This window comes from Scatophagus argus, chromosome 5, assembly GCF_020382885.2.
Source record: "Scatophagus argus isolate fScaArg1 chromosome 5, fScaArg1.pri, whole genome shotgun sequence".
Taxonomy (NCBI): domain Eukaryota; kingdom Metazoa; phylum Chordata; class Actinopteri; family Scatophagidae; genus Scatophagus; species Scatophagus argus.
This window is the reverse complement of record NC_058497.1, coordinates 18,945,223-18,966,245: the sequence shown is the minus strand read 5'-3', so window position 1 is coordinate 18,966,245 and position 21,023 is coordinate 18,945,223. Positions and strand designations below refer to the sequence as shown.

The 21,023-nt window shown below is 40.0% G+C and overlaps 1 protein-coding gene across 4 annotated transcripts in view; it reads left to right on the top strand.

Annotated features, from left to right (window-relative positions):
• Positions 1–21,023, top strand: part of lrfn1 (leucine rich repeat and fibronectin type III domain containing 1) — a 149,514-nt gene that overhangs the window by 88,862 nt on the left and 39,629 nt on the right. For all 4 annotated transcript variants that reach the window (XM_046389431.1, XM_046389433.1, XM_046389430.1 and 1 more), the window contains one exon: positions 15,718–15,769. The gene's annotated coding sequence lies outside the window, so the exon portion shown is untranslated. The remainder of the gene's footprint in view (positions 1–15,717; positions 15,770–21,023) is intronic.

The window sequence follows — 21,023 nt, the reverse complement described above, 5'->3', positions numbered from 1 at the left end:
TCATTGTGGTATCGTTGCACAACTACATAACATAATAAAATCATACAATTAATAAGCATTGATTGATCCTAATCTGTTGTCATCATGATTAACCCAGCACTCAGTAGGTACCCACTGAACAAATGTACGATTATTTTAGTAATAAGCAGCCGAATATGTCTGGACATCAAGTAAGCCACTGTAGGATTTTCAAGCTGTTGCTGTGTTCATCTTAACTGTAGATTGTTAGCTTCGGGGCTCAGCTGATGTCCCTGTTAATTATTTTCACTGTCATACTTTGGACAGGCAGTCCTGTTCAGACATCCCTTATTGGCCTGAACATGCTGTCGCCGTTTCTGCATGTTTTAACCCTTTGACTGTAATTCACATTTAATCTGCGTTGCTTCCGTATGTTTTTCCAATCTCACTAGTTGTCCTTGTGTTGAACTGTTTTCCAAACAGTGAGAAATCAGTTTACAAAAACTTTAAGCTCTCTTGAGTTTGCTAATCTATTGTTTGGACATCATTTGAATGGGTTGGTTTGAAAAATCCTCTTGTACTGCGCATTCATGCGCTTTTAGGAAACCCAAAACATCTGCCGCTTTTCAAAAAATCCATTCCTGTTCAGTGTTTGCCCTTCTAATCTACTGATGTGAAAAGAAACAGTGATTGAAGAGAATTCTTGGAATTATTCCTCACAGATCAAATAAATGTGTAGAAAAATGAATTCAGCCCACAGGTGGAACGTTCTGTTCACTTGAAATCATTAATGCGATAAATGCGGTATTGAAGCATATTTATTTACAAAAGCTTATTTATAATATAGAGTATAATGCTGAATCTTGCATGCTGTGTTTGTAGTGATAAAGCTGACAGTATAACGACTTCATGTCGACGTTAAAAGTCTTTTTACTTGACCATAAGCGCATGGTGTCTCTGGAGGAGTCGGCAGATGAGGAGAGGCGCTTGCTCTTTCTCTTTCATTGAGAGTGAATCGGCTGGGAACAAGTGACGTGAGCAAAGTCCCTCATGAAATGCAAAGATGAAGCTCAAATGTTACAGAAATAGTTATTGCTTTTGTGAATGGACATATAGTCTGGCTGTGTCTGGTGGCAACTTAGTGGCTCATAAGCTCACAACCATCGCTATACTACATTCCCTCATCGTGTTTAAAATACGAATAACTAAGCTGTTTTGTGCAAAGATTGGATATGATAACAATGGACATTCATGAAACAGAGAAGCAAATGTATTCTTCCTACACTTCTGCTGATGTCTGTTTGGACACAAGAGATTGACAGATTAGATTAGGGCCCATTCTCGCTCACTAATTATCGTCACTGGTCATGGTAGCGTGGTAACTGCTGGCACTACAGCCCAGCTCATTCAGAACAATGTCCATCTGTTTAGAGTTTGTCATATTTTACCTCAGAGATGCTCTTCCACTTGACAAGGAGAGTGTCGTATTTGTGCAGATAGTGGGAGGCGAAACGAGGCGCGAGAGAGAGAGAGAGAGAGAGAGAGACTGTAACCCTGCAGGAAAATGTTTACTTTCAATTAACTTGAATGATTTCACTACACACATTTTACAGCATCCACAGCTGTCATTTGTTAAAATAACAACCTGTAGTGTCTGCACATCATTTTAGCTCTAAACCTCTCATTTTCAATAAAGGCTGTCAATCTCTGTTAAATAAAACAATCCAAAAGCCAGTATCATGCTCCAGTGTACATTTTAAAGTCTATGCATCGAGGGCCTTTCTGAGCTGTGGATTAGGCCTGGTGACAGGGGTCGTGGTAAACTCCTCTTGTCTGGGTTATCAGTCTCTGACAGCCCACTGCTCTCTGATCGTTGCTGCCGTCACAGGAGCATGCATCACACACTTGTCAAAGCGCCTCTCCTCCACCCACCCCCTTTCCGCTGAAAGTCAACACCACAGTCTCACCACACATATATTTATGTGTTCGCATACGCCCTTCCAAGACGTGCATGTGCGCACACATACAGTACACATATACAGACGCCGTTCCCATTATGGTGACAAAGTCTGCCTGAACCGGCTCCCATCTGTGAGTCATGGCGTTGTGTGTTGTACGAGTCAAACTCCCCCGTCATCTGCCTTTCACAGATGGATCTGCAGGGTGTCCGAGGGCCTTGTCTGGTGGCCATGACTGCAGGACAGTTTGGATGCAAACCTGCCGTGATCCGGAACGAGAGCAGACACATATTTCCCAAGCTTTGAGGTGTGAGGGGGCAACTCCCCAAGCAAGGGGGTCAGGTTAATCATCGCGGCTTGACTGGGTTTAATCCATTAAACCATGAGTTCACCCCTGCATAGCTAGGTTTGCTGAATCTCTACGCTGATCCCATTTTCTCTGTATACGTTCTTTCACCCCGACTCCTATTTGCTCCCGTAATGGGATTAGCTCCAGTGACACCAATCTGAAATCTAGCTTTAAACTCTGTGGGATGAATCTTATTTCACTGGTTATTCCCATAAGGGATGAGACATGGCTTAGGTTACATAATTAGATTCCTCTCCACAACCTAAATGTAAATGATGACAAATTAATGATAAATAGCTCGGTGTATGCACTTCTTGTTTTCTACCAGCCCGGTCAAGATGCCTCCAGCAACATAAAAAATAACTGACAAACCATGTTAATTAATGTGTCTGTTAGAATATTGAAGGAGCTGTCATAAATAATGGATGCTGTCAAGCGCAGCTCAAATTTATTGCGACCTAACGCTGCCGCTGTGACTTTGGGTCTGTGCAACAACTAATGCTTTGTTCTAGGTATTACTTATTTTGGCAATAAAGATCTAATAGGTTTACTCCACGCCTACACTTAAAGCACAATACGTTCTTGGCTATTGTTGTTGGAGCCACCGATAACTTTCGAAGCAGAGCCATTAAGCAAGCTTATTGTCAAGCTCCTTTCCACTTCATAATAAAATCAACGTGGAACAATTGACCTTGCCGAAACAAAACTGCTTTCATTCCTCTCTGCCTCATTCTCTTGGTGCAACAAGACATTAGACAGCCGTTTCATTGCTTTGTCTCTCATTGCTCCCAGAGCCATTAACAATCAACAGTAATTGTTTTTTTTAACACCCTCATCTCTTGTTTTCAGTGGTCAAAGGAAGCATAACACAAGGCCACGTATTTTGGATTTATATAACTAAAATGAGCAGGAAAGCATGTGGTCAGTGGTTAATAGGGGTATTCAGCGACTTGTTAGTAACCACAATCAACCTTGTTTGTATGAATGCGCTGGAAGGTTTTTCACGAGGCTTAGGGATGTTTTATTTTGTTGTTGTTGTTTCTTTTTTTTCAGTTTTTTCATTGGAATTTAAATTGATTCATTCCCTTGTCTCAGATGGATTAAAAATATGAATTGTTAGACACATTTTGCTGGCTGTTGATTACTGTAAATTCTGTTAAAATGCACTTATACTTTGTCATTTCATTTTAGTCACCATTCCCTTATGCTAACATCAAATTTGCACAAAAAAAAAAATAAAATGGTGCAAGGACCAACACTAAAGATGTCGTCAGCGTAGCTAAATTGAGAGCTAATCCATTCCAAGGTTACGTCAGTCTGTTGCATTGTGACATGGTGGAAAAGCGAGGAAAATGCATGAGAGCTTTTGAAAAGGCAGAGTAGGCACAGCACACTACATGGTAATGCTACATATGCGGCCTCTTACCATGAACACAAACTTAACAGCTTTGAAAAGGATGCAGTGTGTAGTACTCATGGCATTGTTGAGACGCCTGTGTTTTTTGAAATGCGGGTAGGAGAGTCTTTTAGTTAAGCTCAGAGAATCACAGAGCTGCATGAAATACAATATCTAGATGTAATGCTCATTGACAAAGCATTAAGGTATGCAGGCGTGTGTTCACATGCAAATGGACGTCCTGAAATCAAAGTGTTTACCAGCCCTATAATTCTTTACACCTGAATTTATGTCTTTTAGCTTGTTCATAAAGCTGGAAATGGCAATGGACCAATCTCCATAGCAGACTCCCTGTTGTTTTATGTGTCCTCACATTAAACCTGTCAGACATTTTACTTAGTTTCCAAGTTTCCAGAGTGTGGACTATCCCAAATATCTTTGATAGTCCACACTCTGGAAACCTTTTCAAAGGAACTGTTTGACATTTCTCTGCAATATGCTTATCCACTCATCCACTCTCGTTTAGATAGATAGATAGATAGATAGATAGATAGATAGATGCAGTGTCTTCTTCCTGTCTCCCTGCCTGTTTTTAGTATTTTTATAAATGATTAGACAGATTACATTGATGACTTGAACACCGCTCACATTGCTTTGCAGACATCCTTCTAGCGTCCCCACCGTTTAGGGTCCTGCATGAGGAGTCCACCACCCTGTGATTGGTGCACATTGGAAAGTCATGTTGATTTCCCCTCGGTGAACTTAAGTGTACTTAAGTGCAGTACTTGTACTGATTTACTGTGTATTTCATCAGTGGTTATTCTAAATGTTGACACTAAGATTCTCATTTTTACTGCTGATTTATATCCAATCAAAATATTAGTTTCAGTGTCCTTGATTGCTACTAACTGGCATCGACCCTGAAAAATATATCGGAAGATCCCTAGGTTTCATTCTTAATTTAGTTTTCTTGTATTCTTTGCTGCCTAATTTACTAGTTTACTTAATGCAGTAATAAAAAAGCAGTAAACTACCGATTCTGGTGTTACAAATGTTAAAGATATAATATGTAACATATCTGCATTAAAGATGATGAGCCATTTGTTATATATTTTATTGAGCTGTGCACTTAAATTCTCCCAAATGTTTCCTAAAATGTTTTAACACTGAAGAGAGTCAGATAATCAGTGAGTGAGGAATGAAGCCGGTGTACTCGACCAAACGTAACACGAATAAAACCATTAGCTCATCCAGAATCATTTCTGCACAGCAGATGAGATTTTCACTGGAAATGGTGGCTGTTTAAGAATGAAGACAGCAACTCCCATGAGCCAGCGCTGCTTTTCATTAAATTACACCTTTTGTTTTCATCATTTTGAGTGAGAGACTCCATATTGCCAGAAATTACATACTGTGTGTTTAAAACAAATCGTTAATAAAGGGACACGAGTCTCTCACGTTCTCTCTTCCCGCTTCTATTAAATCATCAGCACCAGCAGCCATAAATGTTAACAAGCCATCCATGAAGGGTTTTTTTACATGACCATTTTGTTGCTTTGAATGGTAATGAATAGTTAACAAACAGATTGTTGTTCGGAGGCCCTGCAGTTACAAGAGATTTGTGACAATGTGGCATCCCAGAGGTTTTTCTCAATAATGGCTCCTAACTGATCTATAAAGCATCAGTAAATGATTCATTACCAATCAATAAACCCATCTGTTATCATGTTATAAAGGGGAGCAAACTAGAAAGTGGTATCTATATACTGTCTTTACTTTAGTCTTCCTCTTCACTCTACAGAGGAGCTGGCTGAGACCACCTGGACTCGAAGGCACAACAGTTTGATTGACGTTTCTTAGCAATTTCTCAGCAAACAGTCTGTTTGACTGCAGTCCTATTTCATCGTGGCCTCTCTGCCTTTCACTGCCCCTCCTCAGAATCTACTGGATGGTGTTGAGAGCAATTGGCCTGTAATGTCATTTACTCATCCAGACACATGCTCATATTTCTCTCCCTTTTCCCTTAGTCTTCTTTCATTTCTATCAGACACAACTCATATTTTCATGTCCTGAACTGGACCTATCCTCTGTACATTTTACAGAGGATTTAAAATATAAAAGAGAACATGTTTTTGCTCTCACCAGTGTTGTAAAGTAAGATGGAGGAATTTGGGAGAGTTCAAACTTGTATTGATCAAAGAAATCAAAGAAAACTGAACATAAATAAACAGCGTGAGGTCTGGCAGGATTACTGTCAAAAAACAAATTGGTTATTGTCTTTCTATGAAACTCTACAGTAAACAGTGAAGTCTTTTGTGGCCTTTTTCAGTTTATCTTAATGGAAATCATTTTTTCAGTGCAGACCAGGAAAGGCTTGATCTGCATATTGAATCCATCATCATGAGATGAATAGCAAAGAAGTTAAATTGTATAACACGCCTGTACAGTAGTGAGGAGAGAATTTCAGATGCTCTAACATTGTGAGAGCAACAAACAGGGCCTCTGTGTGCCATGTATGCTCATCATACTCAACACATTCCTTATCGGCGATGCCTTTTTAGCCAAATCACTCTGAACCTGATTCATGTTAATGGCACGTCGTCAGTGACATATGGAAGAGGTCCACGGTGAGGCACAAAATGGATTGGGCGTCCATGGTGGCTAATTCTGATTCATGGAATTGAGAGAGCTGTGCTAAGGATGTTAGGCATTAAAGAGTTGTCTTTTTCATGGGATTATCTGCGAAGGAGGAAGTCAGTATTCAGACAGAGCTGACTGGCACGGCAAGATCAGCTTCCATCCAAGTAGAACACTTCTTCAGGCATGCACAACATGCAGACTTAAGTCACATAATCCCTTTCGATATCAGCGAGGATGTCAATACGCTGACATGAATGGGTAGGATACATCAGTTTTGCGGGCTTACTGTTGTTTCTGATCACGGTGTGTGCAGTGGTAGCTGGCAAGTTGCTATTATTAGCTGCTGCGGTGATATATGTAAACATTACTGTAGTATTGACACTGCAATGACAAAACATACTTAAACCATCGCTGAAATGCCTTCATGTCTAATAAAATATTGTCCGTAGTATTGCAGGCTGTATGTGATTCTTTGCAGCTGGATGCTGTGGCGTTATTTGGGCCTGCAGATATTGAAGTAAATAATTGGACACACAAAGCTAACACTGAAGCACATCTCAGGGGCTAAACAAACAACGGCTGTCTGCACATTTTGTGGCCGAGTTCAAATGAGACTGTAAGTGTGGCTCATAACAGGGCTTTTCTGGTCTTTAGTGGAAGCGCCGTTCTGTCAGCGTGACTGAGCGAGACTGTCCAAGTCCAGCTGACCATGACCGTCTGAGAGTGCTATGAAAACAATCACTTTTCGAAACGAGTGGTTTCAGGCAAATTGTTGATGTTTCACATTCAGACGCTGCTAAATGTTGAAAATGGCTTTGTCTTCGCTTCTTTATCCTACTGCCAAGCATCTGAAAGCCTACACTTAACATATCGGCAGTGGCATTCAGTGTTGAATGCAACATATTTCAGGTTGTTCTTATTATATTGTATCAATATTTGCTGCTGCAGCCTCCCTGCCTTTTTTCTTTTTTTTAAGAGAACTCATTAAAGTTTCATTCAATCTCATCCCATCTTACTTAATCTTATCATGGACTTGGCATTCTGCTGTAGAATAAAGATTTCATTGATCAGTTTAAGTGAATTTTTGAGTGATTTTAGTATATAATGATATATATATGTCTTTTGAACCATCCATTTTGCAGGCTTTTTTATTTCTGAAACTTGATCTGTATACATGGGTTGATAACCAGGAAATCACCCTGATCAGCAGGGTTGGCTTCAGTTCAAAACTCCTGAAATGGGGGCAAAAAACTCACTGTGATTACAATTTGGATTGAAGGAGCCACTGTAGATTTCAGTGGATTTCCTGTAATTTTATGAGCTGAAATTAAAATGCGTTTAGCTTTTATGTGACTGAACTGTAATATGCTCCACTATGGTGTTACAAATGGACAATAATAGAAAATAAAGTTAAAATCAAGTTATATTGCAGGAAAACTGCCTGCTTTGATATGAAGGGATGTGTTAAACTTTAATTCCATTTATTTGATAATAATTTGTAATAATAATTTGCTATTCAGGCGTGGTTTGCTGTGTTTCATATATTTTGAAAATTGAAGTACTATATCATCTTTCACATTAATAGACAGTAATAAGCAGTGGGCCCATAAATGACGTTGGGTTTTAGAATTATCCTCAAAATGCCGTTAACTTTGCCACTACAGTATACTTAAAAAGAAATCTCTTTGCGTAAAATGCTCAACCCTGACAGGCCTGTAAGTTATCTCTCATCAGACTCTCATTCCCGACTTGTGTCGAGTCTCCTTTTGTAAACTGAATGGGTGCATCTAACAGTAATTGGATAGTTAGATCGGTGCAGTGAGTGCCTGTGTGTATCAGGGTTTAAAACCTGATTTGTCTTTTTCCTGTCCCCCTGGTAGCAACAAGACAAAGCAGGTGCTTGGGGAAGCTATAGCCTCGACTTCCATTTTCGCTTATGTATTCAGACCTTGTCAGCTGCTCTGTTTCCATGCAGGTGTTAATGGAGGCGGTGCAGTGCTTGTTCAACCTTTGTACGTGTGCCTTTTGTTCTGATTTTGTGACTCAGATTAAGCTTGATTTTGCCAAGTTAAGTGAAGGAACAGTGGTTTCCCTAAACAGCTGTTTTGAGCATTTAAAAAAAAAATGAAAAATGAAAAATTGCACCTCTAAAAGGTGTTTTGTTTGTGAATGCATTTCCTCAGACTCTTAACTGTGTACTTTCCCCTCTTTCGTGTTTTATAAACAGTTACTTTAGTCAATTTGGCCACATGTAGGATGTATGAGAGTCGTGCCTTTCAGTTGATCAAATGACTGGAGCCATCACACAGTGGCTGGAATGATACATTATTTTAAAGGATGTGCTCCATGTTTTCAAGGGGAAATGACACAAATATTAAAATTGGTGTGGGTCTCCTGATGAATTAATTCAATCACCTGACTCTCCCAAGAAGTACAGAAACTTTCAGAGGCCAAATATGCATAATAAAATGAAAAGATGTATGTAAGCCCTGCAGTTTCCCGCACACACACGTGGGTACATGTTGTTTGTTAGCGATAACAGGCGATCTTAAAAGGTGGACATGAAATATAAAATGAGATGTGCAATAGTAAAACATTTGTTGCTTTATTTATTATTTTCTACACAGCATTCTTCATAAACTGTACATTCTTCTCTGCCATTCTTCTCAGTGAGGGGCTTAATGAGTGGTGGAGCTGGCAGAGGTATCGATGGGGATGGGTAATTTGGCCAAAAAGTCACAATCTATTTAGTCAAAATTCACAATCTAAACTGTGATCTCTCTTCAGTTTTGAAATGCCCTGTAGACTCTAGTCAGACTTGGCTAGAAATGTTCTATGAATTTCTCTATTGGCGTCACTGGCAAACAATATTGCAGTTAGTATTGAAGATAATTGTTTTTTGGCACAAGCTCCTCATCTGCAGTGCCATTGGCTTTAACTCATGGTACATTATTTACCACATCTCACTCAAGGAAGAGCCTTGTGAAGTAATCTGTCCAGTCAGCATAGGCATCTAGTTGGGTATCACTCTGTTGGTGTGATTACGTAGTGTCTCCTAGTTAGTGAGGTTATGTGAAATTGACTGGGGACAGCTTCACGATCAATCACCGGATTTCCCACCGCTAACTGTGAATATGCAAGTGGTTGTTTAAGGGTAGCTCTACATCTGTGCGTGCGTTGATTGAGAAGGTGTACACACCGTTTAAAACATCTTAATTTTAAATTGTGAATCTGCACAGACTTTTATGCGTCTGACCCGTGTTTCGTAAACTAGAACACAGACTCCAAGTACAGCATGCCAAACTCCATCTAAGATTTATTATATGGCAAAGGTCTGCACATGTACGCACATCCATGCACCATATAATTAATTAAATGCAATATTGAATCAGGCATGAAAACAAAATTAATGAACACACATTTTATTGCCATGCTATATAAATACAGACCTGGGTTTCATTGTTTGTTTAATAGCTTCATGCACATATGAATGGAGAGAACCTTGAATTTTTTGTGTCTTATTCGACAAAAATTAAATTTAAACAGGGACATGATGTGCCCGTGGAAGAATATTTGGAGTGCTGTATAATCGTATTTGGGGTGGTGTATATTTGTGCTTTGGGCCTTGGCACCTCCTGCACAGGAACGGTTTACTCAAAGGAGAAGCCAGCCTGGATTCTTCTCACAGCCTATTAGGAAACATTCTGCTGCTTTTAAAGGGAATGGATGCAGCTTACATGATCTGCCATAACAGGAGTTGTTTCTTCATCCATTTGTGTACAGCTGAGTGCAAACAGGACAATAAAATGTAAACCAGTCACCAATCCGGGTGCAAGACAGTCTGGAAGAGAGGTGTACGCCAGCCGGACACACCCATGTCTGATTAGGCCTTTTGTTTGCAGTCATGCTCAAATTGGCGCCCAATTCCCAAAAATAAAACCCCACAGTGTGTCATTCCCAGTATCCTGAGCAAGTATCCATTCTACCAATACAGAGTCTCGTTGTGAGTGTCAATGCGAGTGTCAGCACTGTACGAAAAGAAAACATAAATTCACTGTACCGTTTGCTCCTCTGATGCTGTCATGTATGCATGCACGTGACAGGTTAATGTAGTAATCATGGATTCATTGATCCTGCCAAGTGGCGAGAGAAACTGAATCAGAACTGCGATGCCGTGAAAGTCGTACATCGCTCAGTGGAAAAAAATGAGGCCAGAAGTTGTTGTGTTAAGGCAAATCGGTCCTCTTCGCATGCTGTCTCTCATACCTACTGATTATTTATGTGGTGCTGGTAAATGTGCTGAGCAAGGCTAAGTGTATAAATAGCAGTACGGACATCATCAGAGGCTTCAGCTCACGGGGGGGGGAGAGCTTACTACCAGAGCATCAGATCATGAGCAACAGAGACGATCCTCCCTGACTCATCAAGAATGGAGGGAAACTCTGATCCCTCGCATGCTCGTAGTCTGCATGTTGGAGGCTCATGGGCGACCCTGCTGACCTCTATGGTTACTGGTGCATAACTTTGTTATGCTTATTGCATAATTATTCATATGATATGACGAAGTGTACTGTTCAATTACCATGTTCCCCTTGGTTCATTGCATTATATACTGTATGTGGGCCATGGTTTAGGATAACAAAGACTTTTTTTTTTAATAGCTGCATAACCAGAGCAATAATTAGAGCGTATATTATTTGATCTGATTCTCTCGGGCAACTTGTATTATTGCTCAGTGTCACCATGGTCACTGTCTGCACCATGGCAAGATTTCCTCCCTGACAAAGAAGTCACAACACCCTTGTCGAGGTAAATGTTATAGTAGAACATCAGCGCAGTTTTCTCATCATTTTACACCTCCACTACCCACCATTATTATCTGTGTATTCATGTGGTCTGGCTCTCTGCAGTGCAGCCCACAGTACAGGCCTCTACTTTGCCTTGGGTTGTATGCCTTTGTCTGGAGCTCTCTCATCTCTGGAGGTCACATTGGCCGCCCTGGAGGTACTGGTAATGGTCAGTGTGCCAGCTGTGTGGGCAATCTAAGAGAACCATATGCTGTCTGTTAAATCACACTCAGAGGAGGCAGCAGTGTAACACGGCCGTTTGGTATCTGATGAAAATGACAGCGTGCTTAACATGCGCGACAGAGGCAAACGCTGCAGTCAAGCTATCAGTTTAGCATGCAGTGTATTAGGGCAGGAATTTCTCGCATCCCTCTCCTTCTCACCATGTCACTTCTTGTTTTCAGCAGGAATAAGAATAACCAGGCCATGCTCAGACTCCATAGGCTAGCTTCTTGCCACTATTTGCAATTCATTCACCTGGTTAGGCTCACGAAGACCCGAGATCAAATACGCGTTTCTTTGTTTTGTTGTTTCATATTGGAGGTTTTTATAAAAGTAACGTGGGTCCCGGCCTCAACATATTTACTTTAGCCTTGTAGCAAGTCAGGCGGAGTAATGTGGATGTGACATGTGCCTAGTCTTTTCACACATGGTTTCGACACAGCTATAGAAAGGCCCTGTAGCAGGGTCCTTTTCACTCTTCATTAAGAATTCTAGAGGGTGTTTCAAGCGAAAGGCGAGAATGTTTCTGTGGACCATCGCTGGTCTCTAGTCACACGCACCAGGTACTGCAAAACACAGGCAGCAGCATGTTTCAGTTTCAAGGATGAAAATGTTTTAGTTTCTGTTGAATGCACATCTGCGAGAATACCTCAAACTGAGTGAAAAAATGTCTAATGTAACATCCATTTTGTCACTGTGTGGAGACCTAATCGAAGCTTACAGTTATCCAAACGCCTACCGCACCCTGTCTTCTGAAGCTCTGAGGTCCTGAAATGCTGAACAAATCGCTGTTTGTCCTTGAGGATGGCTGCAAAAGATTTAAGGTTTAGAAAAACAGGAAAAAAGCAAACTACCACCCTGCAGCTTTGGTATCTGATGAATCATCGCTCATGCATTATCAGTATTTTGTATTGTATAGTGCTAATAATATATGATCGTATACCTGTAGATGTGTTTGAATCTAAAGCTGTGACAACCTGCAAGTGTTCTGCTTCAAGAATCCTGTAGCATTAGCACAAATGGAAATGTGGCTGGAGGGGGCGTATGAGCCTAATAACATTTGATCTTTGAAGGATGTTTTTGTGTGTTGCAGCCTTTCCCCTCTCGTCTGCAAATCACACATCCCACTATCGGTGCATTTAATTAGAGAAACGACAATAACTAAAATGTAGAGTCGAAAATCCTCTCACAAGCCTAATCGCTGTGTCACTGAATTGAAGTCAGTGTGCATGCAGTTCCTGTGCTTGATGTGTCTGCGTGGGAGTTTGATGAATAAATGGAGGGGCAGTTAGCATGCGGTCTTAATATGTAAGATTTCCAGCTAAAGCAGCATGAATAGCTCCGGTGATATTTGCAGGTCGAGTGTGTGCACGCAGTGTGTTTTAATCAATTCCTTAGTGTTGGATGCTTGAGGGGAACATGAACATAAGATGGACGCCTCTGTGAAGTGCGGCATGCGTGAAATTGTACTTCTCACATCACTGTCTTTGGTCACTTGGAAAGATGGCTGTGGGACTTAAGGTAATGGCATTTGATGAAAGCAAAGGATTTAAGTTGCATTGGAAACTTGCCACACTGGATGATGTGTCACTCGTTCCTTAATTGCACTAAGAAGATTTTAGATTTTAGCTGAATCTTAATAGAACACCTTTTCAAAATACATTTGAAAAAGTCCGTAGCAACGTGTCCAGAAGGCATGACCTGGTGACTCAGACTGCTCAAAACAAGTTCCAAGGATTATCTTGAGTAACCAGGTAATGATTTCTGCAAATGCATGATGCATCTCTGCGGTTCGTATCTTCAAAACTCACACCAAATCAATCTAGGTGAATAAACAGCCTCGCGAGTAGGAGAAAAATGTGTATTTTTGATTTGGGGGTGAACTGTCTCTTTAAGGGAGCTCTTGTATGAAGGAGGTGAGTTGCAAACATGGCACTGAAGAAAAAGAAAGAGGCACATCTCCTTTGAATGGATGGCTACTGGACAAGCTTTGAAGGTTGCTCTCAATGTCAGGGTCTTTTGTGGAGGCGTGCCGTATTTACACTTCGTAGAAGTGAGAGTTTGGGTTGGTAAATATGTCTTGCTTGGACAAACACCCTGTGTTGCTTTGGCTGTTGCTGATAAAAAGGACTGTTGAGATCCTAATCAAGATTGCTGCTTTGGCAATTAAATCTGACAGTGGAGAATCAGAGCTATTCCTCTGTTGCTGTTGTTCCTGAAAAAGGAGAAAAAGTGGAAAGTGATCTCTTTTTCTTCATCTACAAAAGCTTCAATTAACTGTGATAGCTCCATGTGTGCCTTTAGTTGTTCATTGGGGAGAGCAAAGAAAGTTTTAGTCTATATACAGTACTGCAACCGTTTTAATGAGTTCCAAGAAGTTTATTTGTGTACTTTGAAAATCTTTGTACCTAATCTGTTTTGTTTTATTCCAAACTCTGCAAAGTTTAGTTTTGCACATGAGAAGGTGATCCCACTCAAATTTAGACATGCACCACTTCACCACAGATACTTAACAGCTGGTGCTTTTGCAGCTGTGCTAGCGAAGAGAAATCTTACATTTTTGCTAATCATATTTACCGTTGGACTAACAAGATCTATGCTGCAATAAAAATGGAGGAACTATGCTTGTTTCTGTGTCTTCTGCTTTTCGTTTATGTCTACATTCAAAAATTAACAATAGATTATCGACAGAATGAGATGTCTATGTATTGTGTTAAAGAGATGCCAAATTTGGTGTACTAACAAGCTAACTGCAACTCGTCCTGTCCTGTGATATCACTTTGTACCTCCCCTTCTTCTTCCAAAGCTTCTCCGTTCCTGGTGTAAACAACACCGACACTCCCCTGGTGCTCCAAGCTCCCAGACCAGACCTTTTAGCTGCACAGCTAACTGAGCTAACTTGCTAAAGCTACTGCAGCTGCAGCTACATTTAGCATTGGTTAGCGGTTACTCTGGTTTGATGGTGTCCCCTTTTAGTTTGTACTGTGAATTTGACTAGCGTTCAATTCTTACAAAAAAAGAGACCTTCTTTTTAAGATTTCTGCTCGTGATCGTTCTCTATAAAACAAGACGGCCGGAAATATTAAAAACTCATCTAAGACAAGGTGGTGTTTTCAACCAACTCTTTCAGCTAACCTTAGCTTAGCTAGCTGGCTAGCTGCTGCTGATAAAATTGGGCAAAACTGTCATTGATAGAAATAAGAGGCCTATTTTGACCACCTGTTTGAAATTGAGGACCTACTGTTTATAAATGTCACTGACTTTTTAGAGTGGTTCACGCTCATTATCACTGTAAACTCACTCTCTTTTAGAAGTACAGTGTTTTTTTTCAGGTCATGATGGACAGGTTAGCCAGTCGCTTGAAATTAGATCTGATGTTATGTTTATGTACTCAATGAAGTACAGTGTTTTTTTTCAGGTCATGATGGACAGGTTAGCCAGTCGCTTGAAATTAGATCTGATGTTATGTTTATGTACTCAATGATGAATGACTCATCAAAATGTTTTATAAGGAAATATAAGAGATGAATTTTGATATATGCTCTGAATACTCTAGACAGCACAAAAATGAACTTTTTTCCAGCACGACGTGGACCAGTGACATGAATTACACTGTAGGTGTCATCATCCACCCAGAAAACCAGTTTTAAACAGCTCGACCTTTTAATTTAGAGGCATCAAACGTTTAATGTTTATTGGCGGTACAAACGGTTGGTTTGCAGACGTGGAACTGCAGAATCGGTGCAGTTGTCTCTAATGAACTAAAGAAAGGTGGGGCTAATTAAACGTAATGAGCTGTAGTGGGTTGTCTGTGTACCACCCATATAAGCTTTAGATCTGTGGACAATGTGGAGGCTGAAGTCTTGGTGGCAGACTAATAATACAGTATGTAATAACAAAACCTTATACAAAGAAAACAGCTCATTACTGTTCAACACAATGGGTAAATGTAAGGTACATGTTCTGTATTCAGCAGTCAGAATTCACTGAATTATTAAACCTAATAGATGGGGAAAAAATACACATGTGAAAGTGTTCACATGTACAGTCCAGAGTTACTTATTATGCAGGACAGAGAAATATATTAGCTATGCATATAAAGCATGAAATCATATAAAGAAGGAGGCAGGTAGAATTATATTTCTGCTTGAATTTCTCCTCCATGTTCCAGTGAGGCTCCGGGCAGAAAAAGATTGTTCGACTGCCACAGGAAAATACCAAATTATTTGTATTGGACTATAACTTGAACCTTTTTATGATTCTGACGTGATTGCAGCTGGTGCCGTATGGCCCCCGATGCTATTGGTGCTTACACATTAAGATGTGTCTGTTTATTTCTCTCTGCAGACTGCTTTGAAGTGAACCCTGTGAGGAGGATCCAGAACAACACAGTATTCTGGTGAGTTCCCAAATTGAAATTAAAGCCCCCCTTCACATTTACATAATATACCACCACACATAACCCAGCCAGCCTGTGGATGTAAACAGAGAGGGATGAGGCAGAGGAATAGAAGGGAACAGCGTTAACAATAAGCTGAAAAAAAAAGATGTTTCCCTCCTCTGACTCTATCGATCACTCGGTTTATATTCCACGGGGTCAGTATGTTTGACTCACCATGCAGACATTTTGTCACTACATTACACACACAGGCAAACCTTGCAGTTTTCCCCATTTTCTTTCCTTTTTCTCCAACATTTATTAGCTTAAATTGAGACACAGTAGAATGCAAAAAAACCCCACACAGTGTCTCGTTCTTTTCCTCCGCTCTCTGTCACATACCGATTTAAGCACATGTTCACACACGGAGAGAGAGGCAGAGCGAGCTTCTGCAGACTGATACTGTTAGCTATCTTCTCACATAGGCAGGGTTGGGCTGGCGCCACGGCTGTTTGCCTCATAGCCTGCGCAATGGGAGTCGGCTCCATTATCAGACTGCTTCGCCACCCTGCAGCAAACCCAGCATCCTCTGCTCCTGCAGATTTAATTTCTTATCTCAATAGGGAAAACAGGCCCTCTGATGAACAGCAGAAAACACCCTGGGCTACTCTGAACATGGATCGGAAATATATATACAATAGATGGTTTGATAAACTTGTGAACAGGCATAGCACTGATACTCCTCATAGGAATTTATGGTTGGTCATGGATATTTAAGGGATTTTGCTGTATACTATAAATAATGAGTCTTGGAATTAATCCGGAGAGATAGCAATTATTTATGGAGCTACCATCAAGGACATGTCAGGCCTTAAACAAGATCCACAGCAGGTGATTGTCTATGATGTGCTGCTGCTGTTGTGTGCTTCACATTCTGGCATAAAACTGAGTTGTCTCTGTGTTTGCAGATAGATACAAGCAGCTGTTCAACTGCTGTATTCTCACATGACGTAAACTCAGCATGAACTGGTGCCAAATGTGTTCTCGTTTTGTTGTAAGTCTTACGAGAGCCCATTATCACCTCTTGGAGAATCGGGTAGCAGGATGTATTTTTCATAAATCTAAGCTTCATACTATGGTGTAATTTTGGATGTTTCCCCCCATTTGTTTTGCAATTCGCATTATTTTTTGACAACCTGCAACATTTCTTTCTTGCTCCATTTGGTAAGAAGTCAAAGTCTGTGAGGGAACCGAAGGATGTGACTTGTTGTGGCTTTTCCTGCTCTTTGCTAACAGCTTCATCAATGTCATGAAACACCACTACAGTGGTAATTCAGCTTTCCCAGGCTCTAAAACCGAAGTTATTCTGTGAACACAAAGTTAGGTAATTTGATACACCCTGGATAAATTCGTTTTGTTGTGTTTGTGTTGTGTTACGCAATCATCATTGGATAGGCCTGCACCTACTGATATTAGTACTATTTTATCTGTGGTCAAGAATAATTTATTGCAGGCATTAAAGTACCAAGATTTTCTCTGCTTGTAAGGCTTTACAGTTCCTTGATAGATGTTACTTTAAACTTCCTTTTCTGTAAAGTGCTTAGTAACAAATGCATACTACTGTGCAGTAAAAAATACATTTGTAATGCTACGTTTCATGTGTGTGTGCTTATGTAGGAATGGAAACAAGTAAAGAACATCACAGGTACTATGCAGACACCATATCATAAGTATGTATGAGAGCGTGCCACTAAGCGTCGCAGCATTGAACCTGATCATTTCCAGGTGGCTGGGGTTTACATAATGTGGTACTGCGAGAGGACATTGATTTTTCTGGCTTTGAACTGACAGTCCTGCAGAACGCTTTTCTGCACGAGGGTGAGTGTCTGGCTTTAGTATTGCACTGTGAAGCAAAATTTGGCTATAGCAGCTCATTTGCCAGCTGGATGGAAATAGAAAGCTAGAAGTCCATAGTTTGAACAATATCTACTTTCATTTTTTTAAATTTCACTAAGACAGCTTTCCATATTTTAACGAAATTAGCAGATATTATCAGCGAGGACATGTTGGGTTGACTATCTGATCCTGAGGAGTCTTTGAAAAAGATTAATTTAGGTATTTTGATTTGATTGATTGATTCAACTTTTAGCACATCAACCACACATAAGATTTCAGTGTGTGTTGTTAAATTAAACACAAGTTGATGATGTGGTCATGAGATTGTTAATTATCCCCATACTCTTTGAGAAGGTCATGGTGTTCTCTTTTGAGGGGAAGCTGAGTGCAGGAAATGAGTTTGACACCTTTGACATTTTATTATTACATGTGAGGTCCAGGTGACGATACTTTCATTAGTTTTCCCCGTAAGAGCTGTTTCAAATGGAAAGACTGCGCAGAACAAAGCTCAACGCCCAGTTAATACACACTGTATGTCCTTCCTAGTCCAAAAGTGTCAAAGTGCTTTATGGAGTCGCTTCCACTGAGAAAAAACCCAAAGCAAACGTCGTGAGACCTGCCGATGACACTGACATGCTAAGAAGATTGTATTTTTAAAATTAAAAAAAAAATAAAGCAAGAGGATAATTAAATATCACGTAATTTAATTAGTGCTGATACTTTTGGGTGCTGTTAAAGTGCTTATTTAAGGTTTCATAAGCATCACCTCGGGTTGTAGAACTACCCGGTGTTTTTTATATAGAATAAAATAAATACCATAATGCTTAATAATAATGAACCAGCCCTGAGCAAAGTAATTCATTAATTATTTATTATTAGGAGCCATGCTGAGCTTTTTTGAAGTTTTTGTGGCATTCGAACGTTTGTTACTCCCTTTGAACCTGTGTGAGATTTTAGTCCTCGTGCTGTTTGGAAGCTGAGTTGCATGTTCTTAAATAAATGATGTTTTTATCATGAAAAAAATCAAAACCAATTGACATGAGTCTAATATCTTGTGAAATAGCAGAGCTCTCTCTGTGTAACCATTTTCTACCATGAGTGCACACTGAGCACCCCGAGAATATCAGCATCGCAAAGTGTAGATTTTGAAATTAGACTCTCTTCATGCAAATAGCTGTTTTGATGTCTTTTGTTGGCATCTGCTGCGTTTCTCAGGGCGCTATAATTAAACAGGAGGAGGCCGCAACCCTTCTTTATTCTGTGTCAGTTTGAGAAATGGCTGTTGCAAAAACTCACTGTTTCAAAACAGCGCAAGCTGAACAACAGCTAGATTTCACACACAACGGAGTGTGTGGGTGTGAGGATTCTTGAATTAATCTTCATTACCGTCGGAAAATTCACCAAAAATCAGTGTGTGGAAAATTTGCTCAGGTGCATCAAACCATGTTTTGTATTTATCACAGACAAGTATCACATACGACTGCCGCCTGAAAATCTTGTTAGTCTATGGCTGAAGAACTTATTGAACTGCTTTGCTCCCTTCTGCTGGTAATGACCTAAGTCATGACACCCACCAATTATAGATAAACACATTAGAAAATGAGGGTTAATAGTCAATATTAAACCCAATTTAACATAATTAAAGCACCTTGAGCTTATTTCAAATGTCTCCTGACATTTTGAGATCAAAACTCCATCAAAAGATAAATTGTCTTTTTGAATTACTTAAAAACACCTTCCTTTGTTTGTTTCTTTACTCTCCGCTTGCAGCCACCCAGATTTCCACCCACCTCACACCCCCCATGATCTGACAGCATCCTTAGGATGCCACTCGTATATCATCATTAAAGAGCACAGACTCGGGCAGTTTGTCAGTTTGCGGTCCAGTGAAAAGGTAGAAAGGGGCCAGAAAATAGATCTCTTTGATGAACAACAGATTATGATGGAGAGATGAGTAAACTTTCCTCTCATTCGCTGCACATGTGCAGTGCAGTAAGACCTGTCATCTCACACAGCCACAAATTACTGTCTGATCCCAAAGAGAAGCTGCAAATGGGATGTAATCCTCTTGGACCTTTGTTAAAAACTGCAGTGATCTCTCAGTTTAAATTAGTATAAAAACAAGTGTGTCTCTATAAAAGATAAATATATATAAAAGAGAAATATGTTCATTTATGATCACTTTATTGTATTTACATGTATGTATTGTTTGTAGCATTATTACATATGGTATTTATAGGCACAGCCATCTCTTTAACCTTTCCCGTGTGAGTGTGTTATCAGAGGATCAGAAGTCTTTTTCAGCCTCCTTGTTAAAATGTGACATGTGAAAATGTGACATAAAAATTCCCACTGATTCTGCCACAGCTGCAGTCTGTTTGCTCAGTTTTAGTTGGCCCACCTCTAAGGGAGGCGTCTCCAAAATTAGAAACGTAACTGACAACAGCTCTCAGGTGAGATAACACACAGGGTTTTATTATAGGAAAAAAAAAACCAAAACACTGAGATTGCTATAAAGAAGAGATTGTTAAAATGAAATAAATATTGAAGGTTTCATGACTGCTGAGAGGGTCTGGAAACAGAGAACATTTGAAACACCAACAGTGTAAAATTTCATTGCAAAGCTTCCGCCTGTATCTTTTTATTTCACACAAAAAAAGTATCTGCTAGTATTTATCCATAAAGTATTCATTTCCATTGAGATTTGCTTTGGATGTGGGCAGCGACACCATCAGAAATCAGTGTCTGCTTGCAGCCCTTCATCAATGGTTATGCATCAGTATGAGCTGTGAATCCACAGAGGGATTCTTTCTTCACAAATTGTTCCGTTTGAAGGTAGACGCGAGAAAAAAAAAAAAAGCACACCTTTGAAAAATGGTAGGAAGATTAGCATAATTTTGTGCAACAGTCTCTGGTGCTCTATTTTCTTTCTTGTTTTCTATTCAAAACAAACAAATATTACTTGAGACCCGGTTGATATTGGATATGAATATTTGGGATTCACTGATAAACAACTGGTTAAAAGTATTACAGAACTGTAGTCTTTTGTGACTGACACGACAATCACAGTACTCAAAGGATGCTTGTTGTTGTTTGAGGTTTAAAACAACACTTCATCCAAAAATGAGAATTCAGTTATGGCTCCATGCGACTCATCCAGAGTAATCCAGCTCGCTGGGCATAATCCAAGTCTCCGTCCGCGAGAACCCAAAGTCCTGAGCTTGTGCGCCCACTTCAGGGGCGCTCGCTAACACTTGGCATGGACCTATTTTATGTCTTTTTTTTTTTCTCCCTTGTATTTTTCCTGTTTGTTTGTTTTACATTTTAAAACATCTTCAGTTGTTAAGGAGATTACTGCAATGCTGTTTTTGTTCTAAAG